Consider the following 19,120-nt stretch of genomic DNA (forward strand, 5'->3'; position numbering starts at 1 on the left):
TTATATGTGTTATATCCTGGGAAATAACGAAACCACACGGTTTATAGAGTTGTAAGGCTTTTCTTTATTAAGAGCCTCCAGGTGCGCACCCATGCTTCTTCACACAACTTCTGCAAGTCATACATCCACCAGAACCAACAAGTTACCAGAGAATACAGAACCAACAATACATGCTGAATTCCCCACAGCGCCCCTACAGTACAACAACCACATTACCAGCCCGAATACTACATTCCTCCCCTTTTAAGCTAAGACATACTGTCTTACATAAGCAAAACTAGGGAACAAGTTCCACAATGCATTTAATCATTTACTTGTAAATAACAGGCTAGTTATTAACTGGTTACCATACCATCTACTATTTTTTTAAGGCTGGTAATCTATACATGTACTTTTATTAACATTGATAGTCCTTCAAGTAACTAGGTTTAACCAGCACACGCTTAGAACGGCGCAGTGGTACCACCTTAGGTGACTCCGGTGTCACTTTTACCACTTCAGGTATCGGTGTGTCCTTCCCTGGAACGGTTGGATCTTCAGAAACCTCTCCTTCCACGTTCTGGCGGTCTCCCTCAATTTGCGATCCTCCTGCCACTGCGAGCCCTGGTTCCGAACTTAACGGTAGTTCTGAGGCTAGCAGTTCCATGGCATCCTTCTTCTGTTCGCTCCTTAGAATTTGGTCTACATGTCTCTTTACTAAGAAATCTCCATTCAATCTCACCTGGTACGATAATGGTCCAGTACTCTTGACAATGAACCCTGGAATCCACTTAGGTCCATAACTGAAATTTCGCGTCATCACTGCATCTCCTTCCAGAAAACTTCGCTCTCCGTCTATCATGACATTCTTTTTGCCTCCACTGGGTCCCCTCCACCTTAGCTCGGACATTTGGATACACTAGATCCAACGTGGATCTCAATCTACGTCCTTGCAACATCTCGGCAGGTGACAAACCTGTGGTAGATTGTGGTGTAATACGGTAGTTGAATAACACCCTTGATACTTTTGCTGCAAAACTTCCTTCCCCAGACTTTTTCATCATTGCTTTAAAAGTCTGAACAGCTCTTTCAGCACAACCATTCGTAGCTGCATGGTAGGGTGCTGATGTAATATGTACGATTCCATTTTTTCTCAGAAAACCCTTGAACTCTTCACTCGTGAAACATGAAGCATTATCGGATACAATGGTCTCAGGCAGTCCTTGACTACTGAAACTCCTCCTCAAGCATTCAATGGTAACGAGAGAAGTGGGTGTCTTGACTTGATAGGCATCCATCCATTTCGAATGAGCATCCATGATTATCAAAAACATGGCCCCCATGAATGGTCCTGCATAATCTATATGAAGTCTCTGCCAAGGTCTACTCGGCCACTCCCATGGATGTAGTGGTGCCGCCACCGGCAAGTTGCGATGTTGTTGACATGTTTTACACTCATTCACAACGACTTCAATCTCGTGGTCCAACTTGGGCCACCAAAAATAACTTCGGGCTAAGGCCTTCATTCGGGTAATGCCCACATGACCTTGATGCAACTGCTGTAAAAGTGCCCTTCTTCCTGGGGACGGAATTATCACTCTTGCCCCCCACAATACGCATCCATCTTGCACACTCAGCTCTGTTTTTCTCACTTCATAAGGTCGAAAAACTGGATCCGTTTGTTGAACTGGCCAGCCTTGCTGGACCCACTGAAACACTCTAGCAAGCACCGGGTCTTTGTGTGTCCAAACTCTCAGTTCCTTAGCAGACACCAATGTTATGTCTTCCATCATCAAAACTCGGTCCTCCGCTTCCTCTTCTTGGATATGCCCTGGCATCGGCAACCGACTTAATGCATCTGCATTACTATGGTGTTTTCCAGGCTTATAAACAATCTCGTATTCATAAGCTCTCAACGTTACAGCCCATCTCTGAATGTGAGGAGAAACCATCTGCGGCACTGCCTTCATCTCGTTGAACAATGACAACAAAGGCTTATGATCCGTGCAAATAGTAAACTTCCTCCCATAGAGGTATTTGTGAAATCGCTTGATTCCAAACATGACAGCTAAACCCTCTTTATCTAACTGAGAATAGTTTGTCTCTGCTTGTGTCAAAGTTCGTGACATGAACCCAATGGGTCTCTCTTGTCCATCTGGCATCCGGTGTGCCAACACAGCCCCTAATCCATAGGGTGAGGCATCACATGACAAAATTAAGTCCTTGTGACTATCGTAATGCACCAAAACCTCTGAAGACTGCATTAGTTCCTTTGACTTTTCAAATGCTCTGTCCTGTTCCTTTTTCCACAACCATTGAGCCTCCTTCCTTAACAACTTATGTAAAGGAGCTAACAGTGTTGACAGATTTGGCAGGAAACTGTTATAATAGTTGAGTAAGCCTAAATAGGCTTTCAGTTCTGTAACATTTGTGGGTGCTGGTGCCTGTTGAATGGCTTCCACTTTATTTGGCAGGGGGTGTAGGCCTGATGCATCCACCTTGTAGCCCAGGAATTCTGCTTCCGTTGCCATGAAAGCACATTTACTCCGTTTCACCCGTAGGCCTGCTTCTCGCAGTCGACTCAGCACCTCATTCAGCATCTCCAGATGATCTCGAATGTTCCTACCCGTCAACAGGATATCGTCTAAATACACAGCCACCTTTGGAACTCCTGCCACTAGTCCCTCCATTATTCTCTGGAAAATAGCTGGACTCGAGGAAACCCCAAAAGGTAAACGATTGACTTGGAACAAACCTTTGTGTGTGTTCAGGGTAACATACGTCTTTGACCCTTCTTCCAGCACTACTTGTTGATATGCCTGACTGAGGTCCAGTTTACTAAACCTTTCACCTCCCGACAACTTTTCAAACACATCCTCCACCTTGGGCAAAGGATACTGCTCCAGCTTCGAGACTTGGTTCACTGTTAAATTGTAGTCACCACATATACGAACAGTACCATCTGGCTTTAATACTGGAACAATTGGTGCTGCCCATTCCGCAAACTTTACTGGTTCAATTATACCTTGCTTAGTGAGTCTCTCTAACTCAAACTCAACTTTCTTCTTCATCGCATATGGTACAGGACGGGTTTTGTAAAATCTTGGCGTTACGTTTTCTTTCACGTGTATCTTTGCTGGTGGACCCCTCCAGGTCCCCAGTTCCTCTTTAAATACTTCTTCATTGTTCTCTAGCACCTCTTGCAAGGTCAGGCCTGGCTGTTCTACTTTATGGAGCTGTAGGCAGTCCATATTTAGCTCCTTTAACCACACCCGGCCTAGCAGGTTTGGTCCCTTACCTGCTACCACCATGACTGGCAACTCTTTGACTTGGTCTTTATATTTTACCTTCATTTTCACCATTCCCAACGTGGGAACTATTTCACCCGTGTAGGTTTTCAAAGTCACTGTACAGTCCTGCAGCTTACGAGCTTCTCTGGGCCATAACTTCCCATACTCAGCCTTTGACAGAACTGTGACACTACACCCCGTATCCACTTCAAACTGCACCATTTTACCATTTAAGTCCAACTGGGTTTTAATGGGATCCACTCTTTCCCACTTGGCCTCTGTCACGTTAAACATTGTGAACACTTCTTCGGCTTCCCTGGTTGGTTGATCTGTAACTTCACGCATGTGGTGTGCATACTGCCGTTTATTTTTTCGGTTTCCCTTCCTTTCCATCATACTGCTTTTTTCCTCCCCCTTTTTCGGCTGGTCCCGAGAGGGCGTTGAGCAGCACATTTTCTTTACATGGCCCTTTTTCCCGCAAGCATGACATTTTACAGTTAAAAAACGACAGTTCCGTGACAGATGTTCACCTCCACACCTGTAACAAGCATACTGACCAGACTTCCCTTGTGAATTATGCTCCATGACCACTTTATGCACTGGCAGTGGGGTCGCACTCCTGCTTCCAACCCCTTCCGTGGTTTTCTGTTGTAAATCACGAATGTCTTTAGTCGCTGTCTCTATGGCCTGTGCCAACTTCAAAGCCTTTTCAAACGACAAGTCAGGCTCCGCTAACAATCTGCGTTGTATGCGGTCGTCTGCAATGCCACATACGAGCCTATCTCGTAGCATTTCGGTCAGTCTGTCCCCATAATCACAATGTTGTGCCAGTTCCCTCAACACTGCGACATACTCCATTACCGTTTCCTTAGCCATTCTAGTCCTTGAATTTAACTTGAACCTCTTGACTATTGCACTCGGCTTCGGGTAATAATGTGACTGAAGTAAACTCGTCAACTCTGTGAACGATTTGTCCCCCGGTTTATCCGGACTTAATAAGTTCCTCATCAGACTGTACGTCTTACTGCCCACCGAGCTTAGCAATATGGCTCGCTTCCGACCCGCTTCCATTATCTGGTTTGCCTCAAAAAAATGTTCCAACACTTCACAATACTCCTCCCAGGTCTGTGTCTGACAGTCGTATGCCACTAATGACCCCAACATGGAACCCAACATCACCCCAGCAGGCCCCGTCTCTTCGTCATCCGACATGAACTACAGCTCACCAGGTTACTCGCAGCGGACTCGGAGGCATCCCATCCTCTCGTCGCCAATATGTTATATCCTGGGAAATAACGAAACCACACGGTTTATAGAGTTGTAAGGCTTTTCTTTATTAAGAGCCTCCAGGTGCGCACCCATGCTTCTTCACACAACTTCTGCAAGTCATACATCCACCAGAACCAACAAGTTACCAGAGAATACAGAACCAACAATACATGCTGAATTCCCCACAGCGCCCCTACAGTACAACAACCACATTACCAGCCCGAATACTACAATATGCTACTCACTCATAGTATATTTCAAATGCCCTACTGTGGCACTCCTGCTGATGTCATCCATTGTGAAATACAACTTTGTGGAAACAGTTCTTCTGTAATCCCTGTGTTGTGTCCTATAACAGCCCCATGCTGTAGTGTGATATAGACTTTGGTCAGGGGTTCTATACCCACACATGTCAGTTGTGGATGTTTTGTGTGTTTCTCACTGTCTGTATAGGGAGCAATGTGTTTTAGGCTAGTCACTCACTGTACTGTCGAAATGCCCTACTTTGGTAACCCTGCTGATGTCATACATTGTGAAATACACCTTTGGGTAAGATGTACTCCAGTAATGTCTGTGGCACGTACTATATCTGCGTAGTGCTGTAGTGTGATAAACTAGTTAGGTAGGGGTTCTACTCCCAGACATGACAGGTGTGTCTGTGTGTGTGTGTGTGTGTGTGTGTGTGTGTGTGTGTGTGTGTGTGTGTGTGTGTAACATGTATCCTGTGTAGAGGTTACTGTGAGTGTGTGACACCTGTGACCAATGTGGGGGGGGTTGCTCAGTTATTTTATGGAGGCCTTACTATATATCACCATGTCAACCATACAGGGATACCAGATGTAAATTAGCTGAGAGGCAGGTATGCAAAGCCATACACAGGCATGTGACATCAAGGCCAACCAATCACAGTTAGCAACCCCACTATTACCCAGAGCACACACACATGCCTAGGCAACAGCCAAATATGTGGGTAGTATACTGCATATTAGCCACTGATAGTAACTCTGCATTGATAGCAGTGGGCTACAGAAGGCATGTCACCCTGGCCATCTGTCCAATATGCATGTACATGCAGACAGTGCACCTGCACCATGTTCCCAAATGGACACCTGCAGCACCTGTGGTGCCTTCACATGCAACTCCCAACGGACATACCATGCCTGATAACATGCCCTGTGTGGACAGATGACAATGACATCAGGGAATGCTGTTAGCATGCTATCAATGTAGGTGCAGGGTAACCCTGCACCTACATTGATAGCATGCTAACAGCATGCTATCAATGTAGGTGCAGGGTTACCCTGCACCTACATTGATAGCATGCAGCATGCTATCAATGTAGGTGCAGGGTAACCCTGCACCTACATTGATAGCATGCTGTTAGCATGCTATCAATGTAGGTGCAGGGTAACCCTGCTTCCCATTACCAGTTCCTGCCACAGGTGGGCAAGACTGGCACATCCAATGATAATCTGTGTTGACAACATGGGCCAGACACCCCAGGTACAGTTCCACATGTCACTGTACATCCATGTGGGAGGTGTGCACATCCCAGACACTATCCATGTCATGGAATAAGGAACATATACATGGCAAGTGATGCATAACATTGGCCACACACAATAGTCATGCAGGTGACTGGATGGGGGGTGCAATACCCACCTGTGTGGGCAGATGCAGAAACCACAGGCCTGAGGTACAATGCAGACCATCATCATGTGGCCTGATGCCAAGGTATACACATCCCCTACCCTTGTACAGCCTGCTGGCACACTTGACCACCACACACCCGTGCAGACATGCACCCATGCATGTCAGGAATGGCACCTTGTGTGTCCATGTGTGTGTGTTGTATGGTACATCTGACCACATCCACACTCACTACAACCCCCAGGGCATACTGAAGCATGCTGTTTGATGTCTAACACCTCATCATACTCTATGCCCATATGACCTCTGTATGACCCGTGTGGTGCATGTGATACCTGCACATCGATGTGTTGTGGCAATCACATTAGTTATGAGCTGCACTTCTAGCCCTACCAAGTGTGTTAATGTGTGTGTGTCCCTGTGAGAGTGTGCCTGTGTTGACGCTGGCAGCTGTTCATGCAGACAGGCACGTGTATGTCACCTACCATATATCTACCTTATACCTGTTGCAGATGTCACTCATCATCACAAATATGCTCTGAGTGCTCCACAGTAGGTAATCCATGTGGCACAACCAATAATTGCATCAAACTGTGATAGCACTACATAGTTGTTGGGGGCTTGATACCCTGTGCTAGTAGGTGTGTGACACAAACATGCTTCTGTTTTACTCCACCACCCCTCCCTGACATGTAATTGCCTCTGTCTACCTCTGTCACTCCCTCTAAGGGTGGATTTGTAGACCCACACCTGCTATGCTTAGGCAGCAGCATGCGTAATGGAAGTGATGCTCATGATCAGCTGATCAGCATGAATTGCTGCCCTCCCCTAGCTAGCTAATTGCATGGAACGGCTGTGGTAACAGACCCATAGCCAATTGCATGGAAACACACTCCAATACCTAGGAACAACATGGTGGTGTTGGCCCTTTACAGTCACTGTGAGCAGGAACTCCATCTGTTTGGCAAACAGCATCTCAGATGGATTGGGGATTTACCTCTAACAACATACACTGTGGAAAGAGGGCAACAAACAGGAGGGGGGAGTGCCTGACCTGACTACAGACTGTAAGTGCTGCTATATTGCATGTGGAGTACTGTTGGTTTAACAGTGTTTGTCTGGATATGCCTGTCATACATGTTGCAATACCTGCCATGTCGGTTCCCATGTATATGAGAGGTCCCCATCCGCAGGGTCATCTGCAGACTTGGCAGTGTTGTGCCTTTGGTTTCATGTGTCAGCTACAGTGCACTTATCTGTGGAATGCAGACAGTAGTGTGAGGATAGCAAGCAGTAGATGGTGACAGCTGGGAGAGTTACCGACGTCACATCCTTCAGAGGACATATGGTCCAACAAACCCTGTTAGAACAGTATATGTATGAGAGTATAACAGTGACATGTCAATATTGCTGGTATTTCTGGCCTATGTCCACACTGATGTCCACCACTCCCACCACATGTTCAAGCACGGACGTTCCACGGTTGATGAGGCCCACCATCTCACCCCACTGTCTAGCCATGATCTCGGTATGTTCACAGAGGGCAGCAGCAATGTCATTGAGGTTGCCACTTACAGATGAGAAAGCAGCCCTCTGCAGCCTCAGGCCCTGTCTGGTGTGCATGTCCATACGTGCCTGTGCCTCCATTACAGCCTGAAGCATTCTCCTGGTGGTATCAGTTGTGACACCTCTGCCAGGGGCATGATGACCAGCGGCCCTCCCACGAGCACCACTGTACATCTGCCAATGTGATGGCCTGCCGGACATCCAGCTATGCCGTCTGTGACCTGACACAGTTGGCATGGACACCACTCCTTCCTTTTCTCTGGCACCAACCGCCAACTGTCCCCCTGCTATGGCCATGTGTGATGGGATTTGTAGGGGCACTGCAACTGTGTGCAGGCTTGGCATGGCTAAGATGGTGATGACACATGTAGGCACAGTGTCGGCCTCTGACAACCCCACCTGTGCCTCACCAGTACCATCATTATCATCATCGGTGTCTGTATGGACACCTACCTTAGTTTGCATGCAGGAGGGAACCTGACCCACCACGCCACCTGTGAGGGCAACAAACACACATGTTAAGACCTGTACAGCATTGCATAACAGTACAAACACACACACACATACACACACACACACACACACACACACACACACACACACACACACACACACACACACACACACACACACACACACACACACACACACACACACACACACACACACACACAAACACACACACAGACACACACACACACATGTACTCCCACAAACACTGACAGTCCACCTTATTACTCCCCCTTACCCTGGATATGCAGACAGTCCCACATTCAGTTACAGATGTTCCCCATCCTGCATGGCACTAGCTAACATACACTCATTCAATACTACTCATTAACATATTAGACCTCTCCATGCCTACATGTGTGATCACAACACATGACCTGTGACTCCATCACCTCACTGACTTTGGTGGAGTAGGTAGTACATGGCCTCACTGCTGTCATCCAGTAATACCATGTGTATGTCAGTAATGGTGTACATGGCCACTAAGTGGTTGGGGCTGCTACATTCACTACATATGTCACACACCAGAGCTCCATACTACAGTCTTGATCAGTCCATGCCCCATCTGCTGCACAATCAACACATCAAGAGGACAACAGTAATACCTGGATACACTCACTGATTTGGTATGGCAATTCCCCATTGCATTAGTAGTGCTGCATATGTGGGTAGCCGGTTATCCATCTGCTGCTGGCATTATGATGTGTATACCTGGTATGTACTTTCCCTCCCAATGCATGTTCTGTGCTACAGACCTTGTTATGCTATCAGCTGTCCTGTGTTTACATATCAGACAGGCTGTCCTGGTGTCTCATGTGTCACTAGATCTACAGCACAATCCCAAGGAGAAGTACTGCCATGTGATCAATCCAACTATCGCCTGTACATACATGGATACTCGCACAAACAGATACACATGTACACACACATCAGACATGCATCGACCACAATCCACCAGATTGCACTTGCACACACATTCAACACTGCCCACACACACACCTACGTGTGGGTTTGCGCACATTTTGTACACGCAGTCCTCCCATTACACTTTTTTCAGCACACATTACATCTGGTGCTCAACACCATGCAGTGCAACCAAAATGACCTCATCACAGTGGCAGTATACATGTGTGTGATGCATGAGCTGTGTTGGTAGGTGATGACCCTTCCCCTTGTCAACACTGCACTCATGTACGAAGTGCTACTGTCAACCTGTTCTGCATCCTGCTTTGTACTGTGCACCATACCACACAGGTGTACAAACCATTGCTGCTTATGTAGTACTGTGTCTGTTATATCAGCTCCAATGCTCACAGGCCCTGTGTGTTACAGCACCTCATACCTGAGATGATATGTGAATGGATATATTTTGTGAATGCCTGATGTCTGCTTTACAGATCACAACATCAGCAGTGCATGTATGAGCAGTACAGGACTATTACACTGACACCCACCAGACCTTACCATGGCTGTGGAGGGGTACCCTACACATGTCCCAGAACTCTGCATGGCTGCAAGATCTACTCATGTGCACATCTCTTGGAGTTCACACACTGCTATTGATGTGGGGTCGGGGTTACGTCTGCCACAGTTACATAACTTGATTGTGTGCAGTTACAGCCATAAGGGGGGTGTTTCACATGTTCCTACTGTAGGCCATGTGTCCTGCCATACTCCCCATCCCTGTGGATACATTGCACAATGACAGGATGTTAGTTATCTTGCATGTGTCTCTTGTACCCTTCCAATATCCCAGCATGGTCACTACTGTGATGCAGTGCATTTCACTACAACAAAATGTGAATGTGTACAGCATGCAGTATGGGTAGGTGTGTTAGATGTGTGCATGGAATATCCCATAGCCATTACATGCACAGTGCCTTGTCATGCATGAACATGAACCATGCTCACCGGCTACAGGCTGCTGCTGTGGTGGTGTCCTGGAAGGACCTACATAAGAGTGTGAGAATGTTGTTGTCATTGGCCACAGCTGTGGCATTCATAAAGGGTGAGTGCAGCATTATGTCACATCAACAGTAGGGGTCCACAATACTACGGCTTATGCATGTCTGTTTATTACTACTACACAGCAACAGACTATGTATATGTCATCTCAGATTTGCATGATGTACCTGTACAGATGCAGATGTATACACATGAGTGGTTTACTGATGTGCCCTGAGGCTTTACCTGCATGCTCCTCAGGCAGTGTGTCGGTGGAACCCACCTCCACAATGCACCCTGCCAGTTGTTGGTGCTGCAGGTGGGCAGGTGCCACAAGGCTCCTGAGTAGCTCCTCCACATGGGTGAGGGGTGGATGGATGGTTTGTCCCCCCCGCCGTTGTGAGGTGGTCTCCCCATACAGCAGCAGCACGCCGGCGTACATGGCAAAATAGGTCGCTGCAATGATGGCAGACCTGCTCATAGTTGTGGTTATGCAGTCTGACATCATTGACCCTGAGGACTAGTTTGTTCCATAGGGCGGTCCTCTCCTGCTGGTCTTGGGCTGTCCATCTGAACAGCTGGTCATAGTGCTGCACCAAATGTGATACTATCACCTCGGTCTGCGCAGCACTGTAGGCCAGGAAATGGATATGGGGCATCCTCCCTTGAAGACATAAAGATGGAAACAGGTCAGTGCAACCATACAGCAGGGTTACCATAGTTCTTAATACACATCTGTGTCTCCCCCCACCATATCAGCTACAACAAACCGTTCATAAAATTCAATTGGTATATCGGCTGCTTACCTACCATTGGGACATATGTTGTATTGTACCAAGCTTTGTGCTATGTGTTTGTGCCATGCTCTGCGCTATGTGTTTGTAGTCATGCCCTTGAGGGGGCACTAACTCTGCTGGCCTGTTACAGACTATTTCACCTGCATGCCATTGTCAGTGCCACTATATATATATAAATATATATATATATATATATATATATATATATATATATATATATATATATATATATATATATATATATATATATATATATATATAAAATATACGTATATGTGTAGATATATCTTGTGGGTGTTTATATACCTACATCTATATGACTGTCTGTATATCTGTAGACATACCTGCCTAAGTATTTATCACACAGATAACTATCTCTATATGGGGTGCATACAGACATCTGGTCCACATTCTGTAACTGTCTTTCATTCACAGCTGCACTGTTTTGCCTTACTGCAACACAGCCAGGTGTCACATATGAACACAGACTAACATTAGGGTGGTATATGAAGTGAGAGATTTCTGGTAAGCCTATTATACACCTATGGCATTTGTGCATGCTGCATTAGACATTAACATGACTATCCTGCGTGTGGTGTGCTCTGACACCCATGTGTCTATCATGATGGCAGTACTTCCACCACCAGCTATTGCCCACACTAACATACCAAACACACATATTATGGCTTAATTCTTTGTCATTCCTTGCTATCTGAAACAGTTGGCGGGTATGTCCCACTGCCTACAGGGACAGACAGTATTGTCCAGAGCAGTTGTTCAGCAGAACTTCATTACAGGGACAACTACAGATGGCTCATATCAACATTCCACATCATATTTCCTATTATTCTATACCACATACTACTTTCAATTACATACATATATGTTTTACTTACCTGCCATTTTTTGTTCCTGACAGCTTTGACTGCCTGTTGTTTGCAGTTTACATTTTATACGTCTTTTCACTGTGTGTGTGTGTGTGTGTGTGTGTGTGTGTATGCATGTGTGCGTGTGCGCGTGTGCACGTGTGCGTGTGCGTGTGTGTGTGTGTGTGTGTGTGTGTGTGTGTGTGTGTGTGTGTGTGTTTCTCTGTCTCTCTCTCTCTCTCTCCACTAAAGTGATTGAGCTGGTTTGAATGGATTGCAGCATGGCTTTTGTAAGTGATGCACATGAGCAGGTGACGGGCTCTGCACCAATCAGTGTGCAACAGTTGCTAAATGCATGCAGCCTGCTGTGTAGTATTTCAGATAACCACTGTCATGGCAACCCAGTACTATAAAATACTGACTCATGTGAGCATTGTCTCTTAACCTTCCCAGTATGGAGGACAACCGTCCTGTATGTGGGCAGCAGTGTTAATGACAGCAGTTTGCAATACTTCTTACAGCAGGAATTGCATATGCAAATTACACATTCGTATGGGGTTCCAGACCTACAGACAGAGTGAGTAGTGCTCATATGTGCATTGTATATTGCTGGTCTTACAGTGTTTGTGTGTACATAGTTGTTTAGGATGGAATGCAGTCTGTCTGCATAGCTCTCAACTGTGGGCCTATCCACATGATGGCCAGTGGATTGTGTGGTTGGTTTGGTCTGTGCACTATACAGGTCTTGCCCTACACATATAACTGGCAGTCTGTCTGTTGCATGCTATCAGTACATAGCTACATCCATTTGTGTCTCTCATGTCATATTCCTGCATTAGGGTATGTTGCAACAAATCCTGTAACACCAGCAATATCCAGGATGTGTAACAGCAGTATTGCAATTATGGCCCTGTGTGTCATCCTCTGGCCTCCACATATATGGCAGGCTTTGTCCAGCTGTGATACAGTTAGGGGTTGTTGGGTAATGGCCTATCATTATTTACTGCTAGCATTCCTGCTGCCGTCCCAGTCGTATCGTGGACTCCCACAAAATATATTGGTCAGGGTCCATACATGTGACCGATACATTGGAATTACAACAACTATTACATTCCCCCCTAGGGCTTGACTGCAGGGTGCAATTGGAGGCTGCTGGAATACATCAGTAATTGTTGATTGTTGCCTATCTTGAAGGCAAATCCTTTGTCTACTGTTGTACTGATTGAAGGCCTAGGCCTGGATAGCATAGTATGTTATATAGCCACATCACTTGCATCTACTGTTTTGTGTGGGCCTTGCATTCATCACTGATTAAATATGTCAGACTTCACGTGCTGTAAGTACTGGCATACATTATTGTATAGTACACAAATAAAGGTTGTCTGTGTATGCATACCTGTGTGTCGGTCATGTCCTTTGAACTGTGAGTGGGTATATGTTTGATGTATGTTTTCTCATTTGTGGGACAGGTTGCCACACTGCACATTTCGCAGGTACCAGTTACAGGGCTTGTGGCTGAGCGATATACTTTGCACCCAGTACTTCCACACTGCTCCTACATATGTACGGCTATTAATACCTATTGTCTGTGTATATGTATATGCACCTATATATATATAAATATATATATCATATACCTATATCTAGATATATATATCCCAATATATATATCTATCATATATCTATATCTAGAAATATATCCCAATATATATCTATATATATATATATATATCTATATATATATATATATATATATATATATATATATATATATATATATATATATATATATATATATATATATATATTTATATATATATATATATATATATATATATATATATATATATATATATATAAACATATATTTACATACACCTGAACATATTTGTCAATGCAGACATGTGTGTGTATATCTGAACCATTGTGATGTGTATCCCTTCCACATTGTACATTCCCTACATTAGAATGACTTTTCTGCATGTTATGTTACAGATATCGCCCTGACATGTACAGGTGAATTGGCTTACTGTGAAAGCATTGCGGCTGTGTCGTGAAGGGTCCTGTAGCCAAAATATGCATGTGCTGGGTATTGGATTGCACAGCATATCTGTTAGGGCTGTGGGGGAGGGGTAACAGAGCACTAATTACCAGGTATCCCTCATTTGAGCCCCCACCCCCAATAACAGTGCATATGGTCTGTTATGTTGTAGTGGGTGGTTCAGGTGTTTGTTCCCATGTAGTAATGCTATACAAAGTTCTATCTGTATCTATATTTATGATGGTCATCCATGACCATCTCTGTTGGCTATTATTCCTCTCGCTGTTGCTTTGTTTTTTCTCTCTGTTAATCTACTGAAGAAAATACACCTCCTGTGGTACAAGTAGGCTGATAGACGTGTGTGTGTGTGTGTGTGTGTGTGTGTGTGTGTGTGTGTGTGTGTGTGTGTGTGTGTGTGTGTATGTGTATGTATATATATATATATATATATATATATATATATATATATATATATATATATAAATATATAAAAAGAAAAAAAAACACCCTAAATAGTTTTTGTATCTGTTTTGTATAACTATCAGTGACTTGTATATTGCTTGGCATGTAATCACTTTGTAATTTTTTAGTAACGTCTTGGAGCTTTTCTCCCCCGGGCCTCCACTGAAAAAGGACATATATCCAGTCAGACTATCCCGGTCAACAAATGTAAAATAAATAAAAATAAATAATAAATAAAATATTTATATACATCTATAGATATCTTTATATGTACGTATGTATATATATATATATATATATATATATATATATATATATATATTTGTGGATATATATATATATATATATATATATATATATATATATATATATATATATATATATATATATATATATATATATATATATATATATATATATATATATATATATATATATATATATATATATATATATATATATATATATATATATATATATATATATATATATATATATATATATATATATATACATATTGCTATCTGTCTACATTTCCAGATATATATCTGTCTATATGTCCATGCAAGTTCGGATCATATTTTTGGCCTGTACCTCATTCTGTTGGCAATTAACATGGATGATCACAGGAATGTAGTCAGCAACTTGTGCCAACACTTTTTCATTTGAGACTTCATCTCCTTCAAGATATGTGTTCTAATACATATCACTGTGTGACTAGCAACATTTTAGGTGTCTTAGAGCAGTATTTGCAATATATCCCTACTTGTATCCACATTTTGGCACACTTTGTCCAGAATTCTTGCATTAAGTGGTTTTGTGGTATGATATTAGTACATTTCCTGTACTGCTGACTGCTTGTGCTGGATGATATATTTGTGGAAAACATGAGATTATGTATATCTGCCATGGTTTAGTGGTAGATCACTTTGTGTATGGAGTGCAGGGTTCTGGGTTTGAGCTTTGGAGTGGCATTACAATTTGTTGCTGGACAGAACAAGGGACATTGGCTACAGAGGGATTAAGGCACTTTTATACAGTTTTCAGCGAGTTTGTGTGGGTCTGTGTGATGGTAAGCACTGCTAATCTCTGCTTATGGTTTCGTACAGTCAGTTAGCTTCTGAGTTCTCAACCTGTGTAGACATAGCTTACCCCCACGCAAGCCCATGCAAACACGCTTACTGCTGCTTAAAGGTGCTGACTGCTGCTTAGTCTAGCAATAATTTATTTGATATTAAAGCCAAAGGGGTTGATAGGAAAGTGGTGACAAATAGGACACAAAGAGGGAAAGACAGTAGGTACAATAGCTAAGCATGTGCAGGAAGGGTATGGGAAAGGTCCATAGCTACCCATTTCTTCTACAGCAACAGCTCTGCATATACACTATATTTGCAGGTACATTTTGGACCCTCAACCCCCTGGGGGAGGGGTGAGGACAGCATATATTCATTGCGATGCCAAATAGACCAGATTACATGTGTCCAGTGGACACGTGTGGAAGATTGACAGCTATGTTTGGGCAGTGATTTTGTTGTGGGAACAGATTGCCTTTGTTTTATTTTTCAGGTGAAAGTGGGATGTTGGTGAGGGGTAGTAGGTATATTTGGGGCGGGAGGTTGGGTAGGTTAACAGACAAGACACACAAGATGCATAGATGGCCGGTATATGACACATGTGGGAGGTAAACACCTTGTACGGGGAGGAGTGTGTGGAAGTCGCAAGCCCATAAGCCCCCAACTGAAAACAGTGGTTCTGATGTCCCCACCCATGGCCAGTCACCACTGCCCCTTCACTACAACCCCAAAGGTGGCTGTGCTGAGGGCTATGTAGGCGGGGTAGGCTCACCCTCTAATAGTGCCACTTGGCCCTCAAGCTGGTGTAGTCGCTCTCGATACTCCAGATCATGCTCCCTATGCACCATAGCCCGGACTTGTTGGCTGGTGTCAGATCCCCCTCCGCGCCCACTCCAAGGGGGAGGGTTGAGCCCCATCCCCTGCAGCAGTTCCTCCCAAAGGTGGCTCAGTGCCCATGGAGGTGGAAGTCCCAGGCTGGGCCCCAGATGGGCTGGTGCCTGGTGCCAAGGCCAGCTGGGGTGGGACAGGTGGGTCGGCTGGGACCAGCCTTCCCATATGAGCTGTGTTGTCACCAGTTTATGGCAGATTTGGTTTAGTAACAGTCAACAGCATTCAAGATTAGGTATGACAGCATGCATAGGTATTCCCATTAACCCGACACGCCGGATTTAACACAGTTGCAGAGCAAGCAGCACACATGCATATGTGGAACAACAGTGGCCATTACAAGAAAATGCAGGTGTCATTGATGGCAACAGGCCACCATTATGAGTGTGTTATAACATGGCACATGCATAGCAACAAATGTGAATATGTATAACCCATTAGGGTGTACACATACCAGTTGAGGAGTGTCATTGGGCTATTTCGTATATATGGTAGGGGTGGGAGAGTGTTCAATTAACAACTGACATATCCTTGTAGTTTCACTGCATTCCTACTCACTGCAGTGATATTTCCCTCATGAGTATTATTACACTACCCAATGGCCTTATATTGTAGGCTTGTATGTTTATAGATTATAATATATGTGACCTGTGTCTTACATACAGCCATGACAAGATGCAGGTGGTGATGCAACATATATTGTGTATTGCTGTCATACACTTTGGTTGATGTGCTACAGTGACAGGTTTGTCTTTTCTACACATTCTATGACTATGTACATGTTTGACTTGCTGTTATATGTCATTAACAGCTGCCTACAGTTATGGGTTACTCACACTGCTTTTTCAGTGGGACCAGGTACCAGGCCGGTGATATGGGTCATTTATCTGTATATGCTGGACAGACTGGAACAGTTGTGGGGTATGACTATGCATACAACTGTCTATCTGAATACTCTAGCCAATTCTGTACAGTTGTTGGGTGTAATTATACATACAGCTTTTTATCTGAACATTGTAACAAAATCCGTACAGTTGTGGGGTATGATTATGCATACAGCTTACTAGCACTCCCGGGATTCAAACCCCTGCTATGTGTGACAGCAAAATTATAGTTAACATCACAGTACACTGTGCCATCAGGGAATTGATGTGAGGCTTTCTACTGACTTCTATCTCTGTCTCCCTCACTTGTACAATATGACTGACCTCTTGGTACTTCCAACATTGTTATTCAGACCTTCATACACATTTTATCTGCATACCACGGCGTGGGTAACACTGCTTAATACAGCAGTACTATTTATAGTATGCAACATTTCAACTACATATGACAGAAGAGTACTCAGAAGCACTCCGGGGGTTATACCATTATTCACAGAATATTACACATGCAGTCCTACTGGTATGACACTTTCTAATGCTCTTATATGTATTTGTTATGACAGTGCATGCAGAGGAATACTAACCTGCCACACAATGCAGCCTTTGCAACCTAGCATCATGGGCTTGCTGTTTCACAGCCCGCTCATCTGCAGATGTCAGAGGTACACAGTGATATGTAGCCATACCTATCCATAGTAGACACAAGCTAGTCAGTTCTTAACTACTTAGTGGAATGGGTAGTTACTCAGTACTGGGGCATTAGCCATCTGCCGTGACTGCTGGATCCACTGTTCCAGTACATCCCCCTCTGCCGCTTCAGGTCAGCATGGTGATGCTTGACCTGCTCAACAACCTGAGGGATACCTGTGGCACTGGTGAGATCATGGGCGAGACTGTCCCAGGCCTCTGTTTTATACTGTGAGCCCTGGTACTAGCCCTGCAGTATTCTCTCCTCATGGTGTTGTACCAAGAGCCATACCATGAGTTATGACTCCTGGATGCACCAGTGCTGTGCTCAAACACAAGTGCCTTCACCCACACCAGCCATTCTGCCTGCAGTAGGAAGCTACCACCACTTATGGAACATGTTCCCACCTGTGTGGTTTATGTACAGCCATTTACCTACACTTTCCTGTGATTGACCGGGTTTGAAGAGGCTAAGCTAGGGGCAAACCTGTTTACATAAGATTGGCAGTGCTTATAGGGGTATACCGGTAGGCAGATTGGATTGGCTTCCCTACACATTGCTTACTCTTACTAAGTTAAGCTGTGTTACGGTTAGCATTGTTTAATAGTAAATTTTCACTCTATTTGCCTTCTGGCAGTAATATATTCTTCATTACAGGTTTTATGTGACTGGTATCCGTGATTCATATGTACATACACTGTATAGGGACCTGGCGACTTCTACACTTTATTACAATAGCACCTCACATCTATGCTTACTGCAGTAGTTCAGTTCACATATTTATGCTATGTAGCAAGGTAGACCACCTCACACTGTACATATATTCAGTTCACATCTTTGTTTTGATTTACCTGTGGTGAGGATTAGTTTGCTGATACCTCATTTATCTGCATTGCTACGATGGTTTAGTAGGTGACTCCTGTGACTATAGTGTACAGGGTCCTTGGTTCGAGCCTTGCAGAGGCAGTTTATTATGTTGCTGGGCAGGACAGACGGGTTTGCGTGGGTTTGTGCGATGGTAAGCACTGCTAACTTCCGGTTACATTCTTGAACCTGTTTGCTTCTACTTTGCTTAATCTGAGTAGCGCCATCCACACAAGCATACTTCCACTGGCTGCCGCATACATCCATGCTACTTCCTGTACATGTAGGTTTTATACATGCTTCAGTCAGGTGTACATGTCAGGTATGACTGTTCATGAAGGTCAGTGAA

Source organism: Protopterus annectens, chromosome 1.part0, assembly GCF_019279795.1.
Source record: "Protopterus annectens isolate FY-2018-M chromosome 1.part0, PAN1.0, whole genome shotgun sequence".
Taxonomy (NCBI): Eukaryota; Metazoa; Chordata; order Ceratodontiformes; family Protopteridae; genus Protopterus; species Protopterus annectens.